The sequence below is a fragment of the Coenobita brevimanus genome, chromosome 81 (assembly GCF_032717465.1).
Source record: "Coenobita brevimanus isolate Jiangsu-jjx chromosome 81, ASM3271746v2, whole genome shotgun sequence".
Lineage (NCBI taxonomy): Eukaryota > Metazoa > Arthropoda > Malacostraca > Decapoda > Coenobitidae > Coenobita > Coenobita brevimanus.
The window spans coordinates 8978972-8993006 of NC_137034.1; positions in this window are offsets into that span (position 1 = coordinate 8978972).

The following is a 14035-nucleotide window of genomic DNA, read 5'->3' on the forward strand; positions in this document are numbered from 1 at the left end:
CTGCCACATCATAACAGACCCATTTTGGAAGAGAATGAGAAGAGTTTATGAAATCAATAATGGACAAACTTCTGACACAACATGTTAAAGATGCAACAAGAAGTGGAAATGTGCTGGACTTAGTAATGAGTTCAGACTCCATATTAGTCAGTAATGTAAAAGTGTTATCTCCACTTGGATATAGTGATCGTAATATGGTTACATTAGAGTTAAATATTGACTGTGGGCCAGGCAACTGGAAAGTGCAGTACTTGGATTATACAATGTCAGTTTCAGAGAAATGAGAAAGAATTTTGCAATAATAGAGTGGAAAGGTACATGCGGAGACAAAACAGCCTCTGAAATGTGGGCAATGTTTTAGAGTGATTACAATAAGATAGTCAAACTACATGTGCCTATGATGACATGCTGTGAAGGAAATAGGAAGCCACTTTGGTGGAACTGGCAAATAGACACGGCCAGAGGGAACTATATGATATGGTGGAATCAATATCAGGAAACTAAGCACCAACAAGACTACCTAAGGTACAAACAGACAATGAAAAGAACTAGGAGAGAAACACAAAGCAGGCAAAACGAAGATATGAAGGAAAAATAGCACAAAGAGTAATCACCGATCCTAAGGCATATTACAGGTATGTCAAGAGCAAGATGACTGTCCGGGAAAGTGTGAGACCTTTACAAGATTATAAAGGTGACTTGGTATCACATGATGGACAGATGGGCATATTCTCAACAAGCACTTTCCACTGTTTTTATAGAGGAATCAATGGTTAACGTCATGAACCCAAGGCAGAGATTTTCTGGAATTAATCTAATAGTGGAAGGTGATGCATCAACCAGGGCAGTGCTAACGAAACTGGAAGACCTAAAACCCGAAAAATCACCAGGTGATGATGGCATCTAACCAGTGATACTGAAACATATGATAGGAACAGTAACCAAGCCTCTTAGCTACATTTTTAAGAAAAGTCTGGAAACAGATGACATATCTGGCGACTTGAAAACTGCCAGTGTGACGCCGATATATAATAAGGGATCGAAGAGGCAAGCTAGAACTATAGGCACATAAGTCTTACATCACAAATTAGCAAGATAATAGAATCTCTAATAAGGGACACAGTCATGAAGCATCTTCACACTCAAGACCTTATTAAAGAGTCTCAGCAAGGTTTTGTAACAGATAAGTCGTGCCTCACAAACCTTCTCATGTTTCTGGAAAATGTTACCTCATATATGGACTCTGGTAGCCCAGTTGATGTTTATCTGGACTTTGTCAAAGCATTTGACAAGGTGCCACACCACAGACTCTTCAAAGCACATGGGATTGATGGAACAGATTTTGATGAATTGAAGTCTGGCTTAGGGCATGGAAACAGAATTGTCATTAGAGGACATAAATCATATAGGAGTATTGTACAGTTCGTAGTGATGTTCCCCATGGATAGGTACTGGGGCCTACTATGTACTATATGTTACAGCCTATACATAAACGACATAGATTCCAATTTCTTGCAAGTTTGCAGATGATGTGAAGATATATGGCAGAGTATCTACACCAGAGGACATAACCATTTGCAAGAGGACTTCGATGGGATGTATCAATCGTCAGAAGACTAGCAAATGTTGTTTAACGTTAGAAAATGTAAATGTCTACACACAGGATATGGGAATAACCAACAAACATACGAACTGGGAGGCCAAGAAATTACAAGTGAGGAAAGTGACAAAGATTCTGGAGTAAGGATTCACAAGTCACTGAACCCAAGCACACTCATAGCAGAAACAGTTTTAAAAGCCAACCAATTAAGTGATGGGCAACATCAGACAAACTATTGGCAAGTCGAATATAGTAAAACTGTATAAATCCTTGGTAAGACCCCATCTGGAATATTCCCGGCAGGCTTGGAGGCCGTTTAATGAATAAACATCGACAATATTGACAGAGTACAGAGAAAAATGACAAAGATGATAGCAAGCCTGGAGGATGAACCTTATGAAAACAGACTGAAAAAGACTGGATAAGTGACGCTTGAAATGAGGAGGCTTAGAAGCAATTTGATAGAGGTATTCAAGATAATTCATGGACTGGCGGGATTGCAAGTAAATGATTTCTTTACCATGGAACAAGGAACAAACAGAGGCCACCCTTTCAAGATTTTCAAGCAAAGATCAAGAATAAATGTGAAAAGACGCGAATCGTGGACGAATGGAACAACCTTCCAAGAGAGGCAATATTGGAAAGTTCTGTGAATGCTTTCAAGGCCAAGACTGACTCACGGGTAAGGCAAATAGAGGCGCACCATATGAGCCAACGTCAGCTTCTTGCTCCGATCCTGAATTGAGGTGGAGCTGGTAAGCATAAGTAGTAAAAATAGTGCAAGAGAAAAGGGTAAAATCTGTCATACCTCCTTACAACTGGAAATAATTTTGCATCCACTGGGAATAAAGTAGCTAATTAGAATTATAATAAGCGAGAAGACAGGGAATAAAAAGTAGAAAGGTCTAGCTGCTGCCTCGGATGGGGTGCCCTTACTAAGAATAATTTCACTGTTGTAATATCCTTATTGTTGCTATATCATCACCATAATATTTGAAAATGAAGTAGTGTATCGCAGTCACAAACATTTTCCTTAACTGGTCTTTGCAGCTAGATAAACTGTATTTGAAATTCTGAGAAGCAAGTACATCAGGAACCCGGGGTTCCAAGCACTGTAATATATTATACATTTCTTGTACTGTTAATATGAACCTCGTACTGTTGATATGTTGGTCATACTGTTGATGTGTTACTTGTACTGTTAATGCTGCTTGTTTTGTTGATATCCTTGCTTGTAATGTTAATCTGTTGTTTGTACTGTTAATCTGTTGTTTGTTCTCTTGATGTGCTGCTTGTAGTGTAAATCTATTAATTGTACTGTTAATCTGTTGCTTGTACTGTCTATCTGTTGTTTGTACTGTTAATCTGATCCTTGTACTGTTGATATGCTTGTACAGTTGATATATATCTTGTACTCTAGATGTGCTGCTTGTATTGTTAAACTGTTGGTTGTACAGTTAACCACATTCTTATACTGTTGATATGTTGCTTGTGCTGTTGATACGTTGCTTGTACTGTTAATTCGTTGTTTATACCGTTAATCTGATCCTTGTACTGTTGATATGTTACTTACAGTGTTGATATGTTGATTGTACTATTGATAAGTTGTTTACACCGTTAGTCTGTTGTTTGTGCTGCTAATCTGTCGATGCGGTGTTGTGAGTGTAATAAACAATCTTAGTGAAAAAGCAGACTGTTTCTTGTGAACCAGGAGATCCTTGCTATGGTGGGTGGCAACCATATAACCAGATAACGCCAGGTGGATTAGGTTAATGAAGCTTTTCTAAACAAATTGAGACAATTGATTTACATGGGAAAAGTGGCTGGAGTTTATTTCTCATATAATGCCAATCAGAGACGAATGAGCCTACCTTCGCCTTAAATGTCGGAATTGAGCAGCCTAACCCCGGACGACGCAGATTTCCCCTCTCCACGCCATTTTTGCACTACCCACTGTGTTTGATCTCCCCTAGATGATCATACTTCCATTTTTTTCTTACTCGAGCCTGACTTATCGTAATCTAACCCAGCCTAACAAATTAACCTAGCTGAGTAACGAACTAACCTAACCTGATATTAAGGAAACAACTTAGTCTAACAACATACTAAGAATGCAAACCAAATCTAATCTGATACCAAGAAAACAAACCTAACATTACCTGATACTAAGAAAACAACCTAATCTAACCTGATATTAAGAAACCAAACCTAATCTGGTCTGATTCAAATAAAACAAACCTAACCTAACCTGATGCTAAAAAAAAACTAACGTTGGTAATATAACAAACCTAACCAAATTTGACGCTAAAAAAACAAACCTCACCTAACCCGATGCTAAAACACAAACAAACCTACCTGACTTAATACTAATAAAACAAACCTAACGTAACCTGCTGCTAAGTAAACACCATACTATGAAAACAAACCTAATCTAACCTAATACTAAGAAAAGAAGCCTAACCTAACCTAATATTAAGAAAGTAATCTAACCTGATACTAACAAAGCAAACCTAACAACCTAATACTAATAAAACAAACCTTTCCTAACCTATCTATCTATCTATCTATCTATAGCCCGACGCCCTAATCCCGCAAAGGGTGGCCGCAGACAAAACGCCTCCAAGTCACTCTGTCACCCACCATTTGACTCCCCTCCCCCAACTCACCCCCTCCCACATATACCTCTCAACTCCATCCCTCCACCTCATCCTCGGTCTACCCCTCCCTCTCCCCCCCTCCACCTCACCTACATACACCCTCTTAGTCAGTCTTTCATTCTCCATCCTCTCCACATGTCCAAACCACCTCAGTGTATTTCTCCTAATCTTTTCAACCACATCCACATCTACCCCACAACGTTCCTTCACTTCTTCATTCGTCAACCTGTCCCTCCATGTCACTCCACATGCTCCTCTCAAGTAACTCATTTCCACTGCCCTCACTCTTGACTTGTTCCCCTCTTGCAAGGTCCGCGCCTCGCTTCCATACGTCAGGGTAGGGATCACAATAACCTAATATTAATAAAACAAATCTTTCCTAACCTAATTAAAATGCAGCATAGTGCCCCCTGGAACACCCAGCCACGCCCACAAGGAATACAGCATAGTGCCCCCACGAACTCCCGGACACCCCCACAAGGAACTCACGGAGGAGAAGCAGCAGCGCGCCGGGACTCGGTGCGACAAAGGCCTAAGTCAGCCTGGGCCATGTGCCCCTATGACCAGGAGCCCGCCCGCCGTCGCCATAGCAAGAATACTGCACTACCTTCCGGGCGAGCCTTCACCACCCAGCTAAGGGGTGGAGCTGCCTATCCAGCTCCTGCCAGCACCCCAAAGGAGACGGCCTGTAGCTGCTCCCGCTTTCCTCAGGAGATGGCCTGTAGCTGCTCCCGCCTTCCTCAGGAGACGGCCTGTAGCCACTCTGAAGGTGTCTTCCTCTTTGAGACGGCCTGTAGCCACTCGCCCCTCGCTAAGGAAACGGCCAGTAGCCGTCCTGAGGGTAAAAAGGAGACGGCTTGTAGCTGCTCCCACCTTCACCAAGAGACGACCTATGGTTGCTCTGAAGGTGTTCTTCTGGAGACGACCTGTAGCCGCTCCAAACCTCTCCTGCAGGAGTCGGCCTGTAGCTGCTCCCACCTTCGTCAGACGGCCTGTAGCCGCTCTGAAGGCATTCCTCCAGAGACAGCCCGTAGCCGCTTGCCCTTCGCTAAGGAGATGGCCTGTAGCTGCTCTGAGGGTAATGAGGAGATGGCCTGTAGCTGCTCTGAGGGTAATGAGGAGACTGCCTGTAGCCACTCCCGCCTTCATCAGATGGCCTGCAGCCGCTCCGAAGGTGTTCCCCTTGAGACTGCCTGTAGCCACTCTACACCCCTCCTGCAGGAGTCGGCCTGTAGCTCTTCCCGCCTTCGTCAGACGGCCGGTAGCCTCTCTGAAGGTGTACCTGGGTTTGCTGGCAGACATTCACCCTCTCAGGCCATGGCCAGCAGCTGGACCTTGGTGGCCAGTAGCCGCGCCCCTATGAAGCGACGGCCAGTAGCCAGGCCCTATGGCAGAAAGTGGCCAAGAGCTGCCCTGCCGCCTATGCTTGACGCCTATTCCCCGACCCCAGAACAGAGGGCATAGAGGAGTATTGGAGAGGCCCTTTAGTCTCCTCTGGCCTCCACTTCCTACAACTGGCTCTGGAGGAGACCCACCTGACGGACCTTGATGCAGACCAGTGTCGCAGCCCCCTCCTGTCGGCGCTGCCCAGCCCTGGGGACCGCAGTCCTCAGGAACCCCAGACCCTCCCCAGAATGCCCAGATGGGAACTCCCTACACCTCGACGGCGGAAGACCTCCCCCTCCGTCAGGAGCCTGAACGACCGATTAAGGCAATTGTTCAGCACCAGTCCTGAGGGCTGCACTCCTGTCTCCAGCCCTGAGAGTTCGGGCCCCTTCACCGCCAGTAGCCCCGGACGAGGGCAGACACCCCTGCGCATGATCCCGTGCCCCCTGAGCATGGAGACTACTGGTGGTGCCCAGCCCTGTCAGAGCTGCATGGCCCCTCAGCCACACCCTTGGTGCCAGAGGAACCATAGTGACTGCGACTGTGTAATAATAGTGCTCCAGTAGTGATGAGGCAATAGAGTGAACTTACAGTAATAGACCAAAAGTTGGAAAGAGAGATAGACACAGTGAAAGGCTATACAGTGATAAGATAAATACCAGGGCCGTGGAGTAAGTGACTGTAATTGATCAAAAGTGACCCTCAAGCAGAAAATAACAAAGTGAATGTGCTACCATTAGACTCTGCCTCATATTACCATAATCACAATTAGACTCCAGTGCCTTACATCCCCCCCCCCCTTGTGAGAAAAAGCCCTAGCATCTCCACTCGCGTAAAGACCCTGGACTATACTAATTTAGAACATTCAGCCTCGAGTATTGTTTTCAATATATTTCCAGACAGTATCCTGCAAGATACTATTCATCCTATCTAGTTATAAGAGTATATGATCACCCAGAATATCGTGTCTGTAACATCTGCTGTTTCCCTTGTCTGACTGAGTAGTACATGTGTAAGGTTATTGCCTGAGTTTTTGTGTCCTGCCTCTCTCCTATTTGTCTAAGTCCTGGTCTCGAAAGAGAACCCCAGTACACGTTAGGTGCTTTAAGTGCGGGAAGCCGAACTTAAAACACCTAACATTACACTGGTGGACAGTGGTGCTTCTTGACCCGGGCATACGAGAGAGGTAGTCAGGAAATACAGGAAAAATGGCGACCAAACCGCACGTGCAATTGCCTAAGTTCGACCCCGAACAGTACGATGTTCACACATCTGGCAATCATCAAACGTTTACTAGATATCGGTTTTGAAAATGACCAACAAAAGATTGCAGTCACACTTCCACTGTTGGGCAAAGCGGTGGCTAATATAGCACCATAAATCGTTAAGGAGCTCACCTGGCAAAATTTCACGAAAATCACGATCCAAGCCATCACCCCATCATTAGGGAAAGTGGTGGCACTATCTCAACTGGATAGTTTGATGTTCAATTGGAATCTAGACAATACCCTCATTCAGGCACAACGCCTGGTCACTGCTGCTTACCCGGAGGCAGATGACGAAACACGGGAACAACATACCTTTAACACTCTCCTCAGAGTGCTCCCTAGTGTTGTAAAAGAACACTTTACGATCCATGACCCGACTGGAGACATGGATAGAGACATCCAACCAATACGGTGCCTCCTAACCTCCCGCCCTGCACCCCAGCTGATGAACGTGGTGAAAAAGTTTCCCACAAAAATTCTGGCTCCCCCAGTCAAGCCACGTCTGCCCATGCCCCGCATTGGCCCCACCCCAGCGCCTAGCCCACCCAGGGCACACCCCACACACCGGCACCCCGCCAACAGGGAGAACCCCAAGCTTATCCTAGTGATATCCGTACTAAATGCTCTCAACTTCAGTACTAAATGCTCTCAACTCTCCAACTCGAAATCTTCCCGCTCCTTCTGGCACCCTGCCAAAAACCTTTCTAACAACTTTACCTCGTCATCCTTCCCTCCTCTTTTCTACTCTGATGGCTCTGTAGCTATTTCTTCTACTGATAAAGCAGATCTCTTCGCTCAGACATTCTCCTCCAATTTCACCTTAGACGATTCCAGTGCTGTTCCTCCATCACTTCCCCGCTCTAACTTCCTCATGGCTGGCATTAAAATTTCTTCAGCTGATGTATTTTCTGCCGTTGCTGGCCTCAATACTAAAAAGGCATAGGGGCCTGATGGAGTCCCTCCTGTTGTTCTCAAGAACTGTGCTTCTGTGCTTACACCCTGCCTAGGCAAACTCTTTCGTCTTTGTTTGTCAACTTCTACCTTTCCTTCTTGCTGGAAGTTTGCTCTCATTCAGCCAGTCCCAAAGAAGGGTGACCATTCCCAACCCGCTAACTATCACCCAATTGCTTTAACATCCTGTATCTCAAAAGTTTTCGAGTCAATTCTTAATAGATCTTTCTGATCGTCAGTATGGGTTCCGTCAGGGACGCTCCACTGGCGATCTTCTCACGTACCTTTCAGACTCCTGGTCATCTTCCTTTCGGGACTTTGGCGAAAGCTTTGCCATTGCACTTGACATCTCAAAGGCTTTTCGATCAAGTCTGGCATAAATCTTTAATTTCCAAACTACCCTCTTACGGTTTCTATCCTCCTATCTGTGCCTTCATCTCTAGCTTCCTTTCTGGTCGTTCTATGGCCGCTGTTGTAGACGGCCATCATTCTTCTCCTAGATCTATTAACAGTGGTGTTCCTCAGGGCTCTGTCCTATCACCAACTCTCTTCCTTTTATTCATCAATGACCTTCTAAGCTGTACATCTAACCCTATCCACTCATACGCTGATGACTCCACCCTTCACCTATCCATTCGGTTCCCACAACGTCCAACTAAGCAGTTACTTCAACAAACAAGGGACGAGGCTATGGCACACCTAATGTCTGACTTGGCTCGTATCTCTGACTGGGGTAAAAATAATCTAGTTGTTTTTAATGCATCAAAGACTCAGTTTTTATACCTATCAACCCGACAAAATATTCCAGGTATACCCACTAATGTTTAATAATATTCAGCTTAATCCTGCATCATCCTTGAACATGCTTGGGGTTTCAGTAACTCGGGACTTATCTTGGAAAGATCATATTACATCTCTTGTAAAATCTGCTTCCAAGAGATTAGGTGTGCTAAGCTGACTCCGTTCCTTCTTTACCCCTGCACAATTGTTGACTCTATACAGGGGTTTTATCTGCCCCTGTGTGGAGTACAACTCTCATGTGTGGGGAGGCTCCCCACATACAGCTCTTCTCAATAGGGTGGAGTCAAAGGCTTTTCGTCTCATTAACTCTCCTCCTCCTACAGACTCCCTTCAACCTCTGTCTCTTCGTCACACTGTTGCATCTTTATCTTTTTTCTATCGCTACTTCAATGGTCACTGCTCCTCTGAACTGTCTGCACGTATTCCTCCTCCTCTACGACGGGCGCATAGCACCCGTCTAGCAGCAAACTCTCATCCCTTTTCTGTCCAACTCTCTAATGCAAGAGTTAACTGTTACTCCCAGTCTTTCATTTATGCAACAGGTCAAATCTGGAACTGTCTCCCTCTGTCTGTATTTCCTGCTTCCTACTATCTCCAGTCTTTCAAATGCAGTGTGTCCAGGCATCTTGAAATGATCGGATCTTGAATTTGGCTCTCTCTTGTATTTTGTTTTTCTCTTGAAAGGAACAATAATTGCGGGCTCACAGCCTTTGGTTCCTTCTTCCTCGTATAAAAAAAAAAAAAAAGAATCCCTGGGAATTCTCGGTGTGCAGCTCCAGGTGCCCACTGCACGACATCCGGGACCAGCTGAAGGCAGCACGTAGAAAAACTACTACCCCAGGCCAGCACAAAGTCTCCTCTCTGGAGGACGAGGCAACAGAGGACGAACCTGCACCTGTGGAGGTGACTGATCCTGGGGAACAGGAGCTGGAGCAAGAAGAAGGAGGCCCCAGACAGCTGGATTTTTAGGCCCACCCCTGCACCATCTCACAGTGGCAGGGGCCATTTCCCCCAAATATCGCCTCCCAGTTTACCACAAGATGAAGCTGAACGGGGTGAGAGCCAGACTTCTGGTCGATATGGGAGCGGCCAGATCTTGTCTTTACAACCAATACTTCTCCCGCCACAGATCGACCTTTGGCCCACTCCACCCCACAGCTATTCACCTTGTGGACGTGGGGGATGGCCCCCCAGCCCATCCGTGGGGAGACACCAGCCCTAAGAGTTGACACCCACCAACCGGTGTCAACCCAGCACCAGTTTATAATTTTTGACTCTTTCTGCCGGAATTACGATGGGTACCTGGGGTTGGATCTGTTGCAAAAACTAGGGGCCACCATAGATTGCTGCAACAGACAACTCCAGTTCCGTGCACTGCCTGACCCCCCCCCCTCTGGGCCGTTTGCACCTGCACGCCACGGCCCCGGCCAGAAGACTCCCCCCCTTCCTCCCCCTTCCCCCCTCCCCCCGTGTTTCCCCCACCACCCTCCCCTCCCTCTTTCCCTGTCACCATCTCCACTGCTGTCACCATTCCCCCTCATCATGAAGCCTGGGTGCCCCTCAACCAGCCCACTGGCCCCTCTGTCCTATTCTCCCCACTCCTGCCGCCAGGAACCCTCTCGGCCTGCCTTCTGCCTCCGACTTTCCTCCCCCCGCATCGTACGGCGGTCCGAATTGCCAACCTCACCCCTTCACCCCTCACCCTCCCTAAAGGGCTCGTAATCGGAGAGATGGAGGAAGCCGAGCCCTGTGTCCCTTCCCCATCCTGTTCCCCTGACCCCTGCCCTCCATTCATGGCCATCTCTCTGCCCATCAGTCAGACACCCTATGCTGCCTTCTCCTGGATTTCCAGGATCTGTTTGCGGCAGGGCCAGCAGACATTGGACACACCACTTACCTAGCCCACGAAATTCATACGACGGGCCCGCCGATCCGACAACCATCCTGATGAAAGAATCCTAAACAGCGGGAAGAGGAAGACCGCCAGGTACAGGAGATGATCGAAGCTGGAGTCGTCTCCCCTTCCACCAGCCCCTGGTCCTCCCCCGTCGTCCTCGTGAAAAAGAAAGATGGTACGATGTGTTTCTGTGTCAACTACCGCCGACTTAATGATGTGACCACTAAAGACGTCACCCCGCTCCCACACATAGATGATTCTGTGGACTCCCTGTATGGAGCATCCTGGTTTTCTACCCTGGACCTCCAGTCAGAGTATTGGCAGGTTCCCGTCCGTCAGGAGGATCGCGGCAAGACTGCTTTCTCGACTAGTAACGGGAAACATTACTAGTTCAGTGTCCTGCCGTTTGGTCTCTGCAACGCCCCCGCCACCTTCTCCAGGTTAATGGAGTCCTTCCTCAGTGGCCTCACATGGGAAATATGCCTTGCATACTTGGATGAGTCATTGTTTTCAGCCAAACCTGGGCTGACCACCTGCAGCGCCTCCGCCGGGTTTTTACCAGGATCCGACAGGCAGGCCTCAAACTCCGGCATGCTTTCTAGCTGTCGGGACTGTCTCGTTCCTGGGACACGTCATCTCCCAGGCAGAAATAACTCCCGACCCTGACAAGCTCCGCGCTACCGCGGACATACCCCCACCACAGGACGCCCACTGCATCTGAGCTTTCCTCAGCTTGATGTCCTATTACCACCATTTCGTGAAAGGGTTTGCCCACATCGCCAAACCCCTCCATGACCTGACCCGTAAGGGGGAACCGTTCCTCTGGATGGACGAGAGATGAGCTGCCTTTCAGCAGCTCAAAGACAAGCTCGTTTTCGCCCCCATTGTGGCTTTTCCCGACTACGCCCTCCCCTTCCGCCTCTACACTGACGTCTCTCTCGTTGCCCTAGGCGCTGTGTTAGCACAAGTCCAAGAGGGCCGTGAGCACATCATAGCCTATGCCAGATGTACCCTGAATCAGGTGGAGAAAAACTATGCTGCCACCATGCGAGAATGCTTGGGCATAATTTGGGTGCTCGAACACTTCCAGGCATATCTCTCTGGAACCCAAGTCACCATTATTACGGATCTCCAATCCCTCCAGTGGTTACGACAGTCCGACACCCACAATGCCCAACTCATCAGATGGTGCGAAACCCTGGAGGAATTCAATTATGAGAGCTCATACCGACCTGGCAAACTCCATACCGACGCAGATGCTCTTTCTCGGCTCCCTATCCATGCCGCCCAACCAGAACCAGACCTCCTCCAGCAGTGGCACCGCAAGGAGTGACCCCCTTAGATTCCTCACCACCTGTTCAAAAAACTGTATCGGCAGGGCGATCACCTCCTGACCCCCTCCGGTCATATTCTCCTAGCCCCTGCCACTGCCCTCGACGCCCTACGACACCTTCACACCCACAATGGCATCCACCTAGGTACCAAAAGACTGCTGCAAGTTTTCAACAATGCCTACTGGGCACCAAACCCTTCCGCCCTTGCCAAAGAAATCATCCAAAGCTGCCACGCCTGCGCCCTTGGTAAAGATATCACACGTACCGCAGGACCATCGGGCCATATCACCACCCACAAACCCTGGCAGCTGTTAGCCATTGACATAGTAGGGACTCTGCCTCCAAAGTCAGGCTATAGGTATGTCATCACATTCATAGACACGTAATCCAAGTTCATCGTGGCCTACCCAGCGAAGGAACACCACACTGTCGCATAAGCCGACGCCCTCCTTCAGCATGTGTTCCCCTACTTTGGCATTCCCCGAGCGATCCACTCCAATAATGTACCCGAATTCACTGGTAAAATCTGGGAAGAACTAGCCAATATTTTCAGGTACAACATCTCCCACTCCTCCCCCTACTGGCCACAGGGAAATGCAGTGCGCAACCGCAGCCATCGTACCCTCATGAATCAGCTCCACACACGAATAGAAGCCACTAAAGATGATGACTGGCCTTCCCATGTAAAAATCATACAATGGGGCATCAACTCCTGTACCCGAGAAGATGGGATTTCACCATATGAGCGAGTATTAGGAGAAACACCCCTCCTGCTGCCCCTCCGGCAGCTTCCACAACTGCCCACCTCTGCTCCCACAATGGACCCACTACACCATCTCAAGCGTCGTCTGTCCCACCTCCAACACAACCTAGACCTCAGCCCCGACACAGCAGCAAACCCCTACAAACCAGGCGACACTGTCATGATCGCCCAGCTCACCACCCCTCACAAACTCGCACCCCGCTTTACAGGACCACACACCATCACTCGAGTCCCCAACCCCTATCAAGTCACCATGAATTACCATGGCGCCCCTCGCACCCTCCGAAACCGGCACGTGCACCCCTTCCACGCTCCTGCCCCCACAGCCCCAGCCCCACACCCCGTCCCACCCCCTACCAAGGCGCCACCCCCCCTCCTACTTACGAATGCTACATCTCCTCCCCCTCCCCCTCCACCTCCCCTGCCACCTCCATCTCCCTGGCTGCCACGCTGCACCACACCTCACCTGATGACTCACCTGCACCACTGACACCCCACTGCTCCCCCACCTCTCCCCTACCCGCCACCCCCTCCCCCATGCCCAGCACCACGAGCCCCACCCGCACATCCACACCGCCACCTCCGCCTTCACCCACCGCTACCCCTACCCTCTCCAACCCACCGTACCCCCACACCCCCACTCCTAACTCCCCACACCCCATCTCAACCACCCCTCACCCCACCACACGTGCCCCACGCGCCACACGCCCACACCAACCCCGCACACCCACTTCACCACCCACACCAACCCTCAAAACAACCACCACCCACTCCGGCCACCTTTCCTGCCCACCCGCCCAATACACCCACTCGCCCACCCCACCCGCCTCGCCGCAAAATCACACTCCCACCCCTGCCCTAAACCATCTCACCCTCATGCTACACCAAGTCCAAATCCCAGCCACCTATACTCCCCAGAGACACTACGCCACATTACCCCAGCATAAAACCCGACCCCTACCTTCTGTTTCAAACATTCAGCACCACACCACACCATGGGCAACAACCTCCAGCATGAAGATACGACGAGCTGTATGGGCACCGTCCCTCGGACTCAACCAACGAGTCCAAGGACCAAACCACTTCCTCCAACTTCTCTGCCCCTCAACCACCACGTCCACCCTCTTCCTTACCTGTGACGCAGAGCAGGACGAGAACATCGCCACCACAGCCTGGCACGCCCTCCTCCGACACCTACAACCGATCTATGCCACCCACAATACGCAAGTCTACCACCTCCAGTCACGAGGACATGACGTTTTCCAGGCGGACGGTGGTAAAATGCAGCATAGTGCTCCCTGAGACACCCAGCCACCCCCACAAGGAATACAGCATAGTGCCCCCACGAACTCCCAGACACCCCCACAAGGAGCCCACA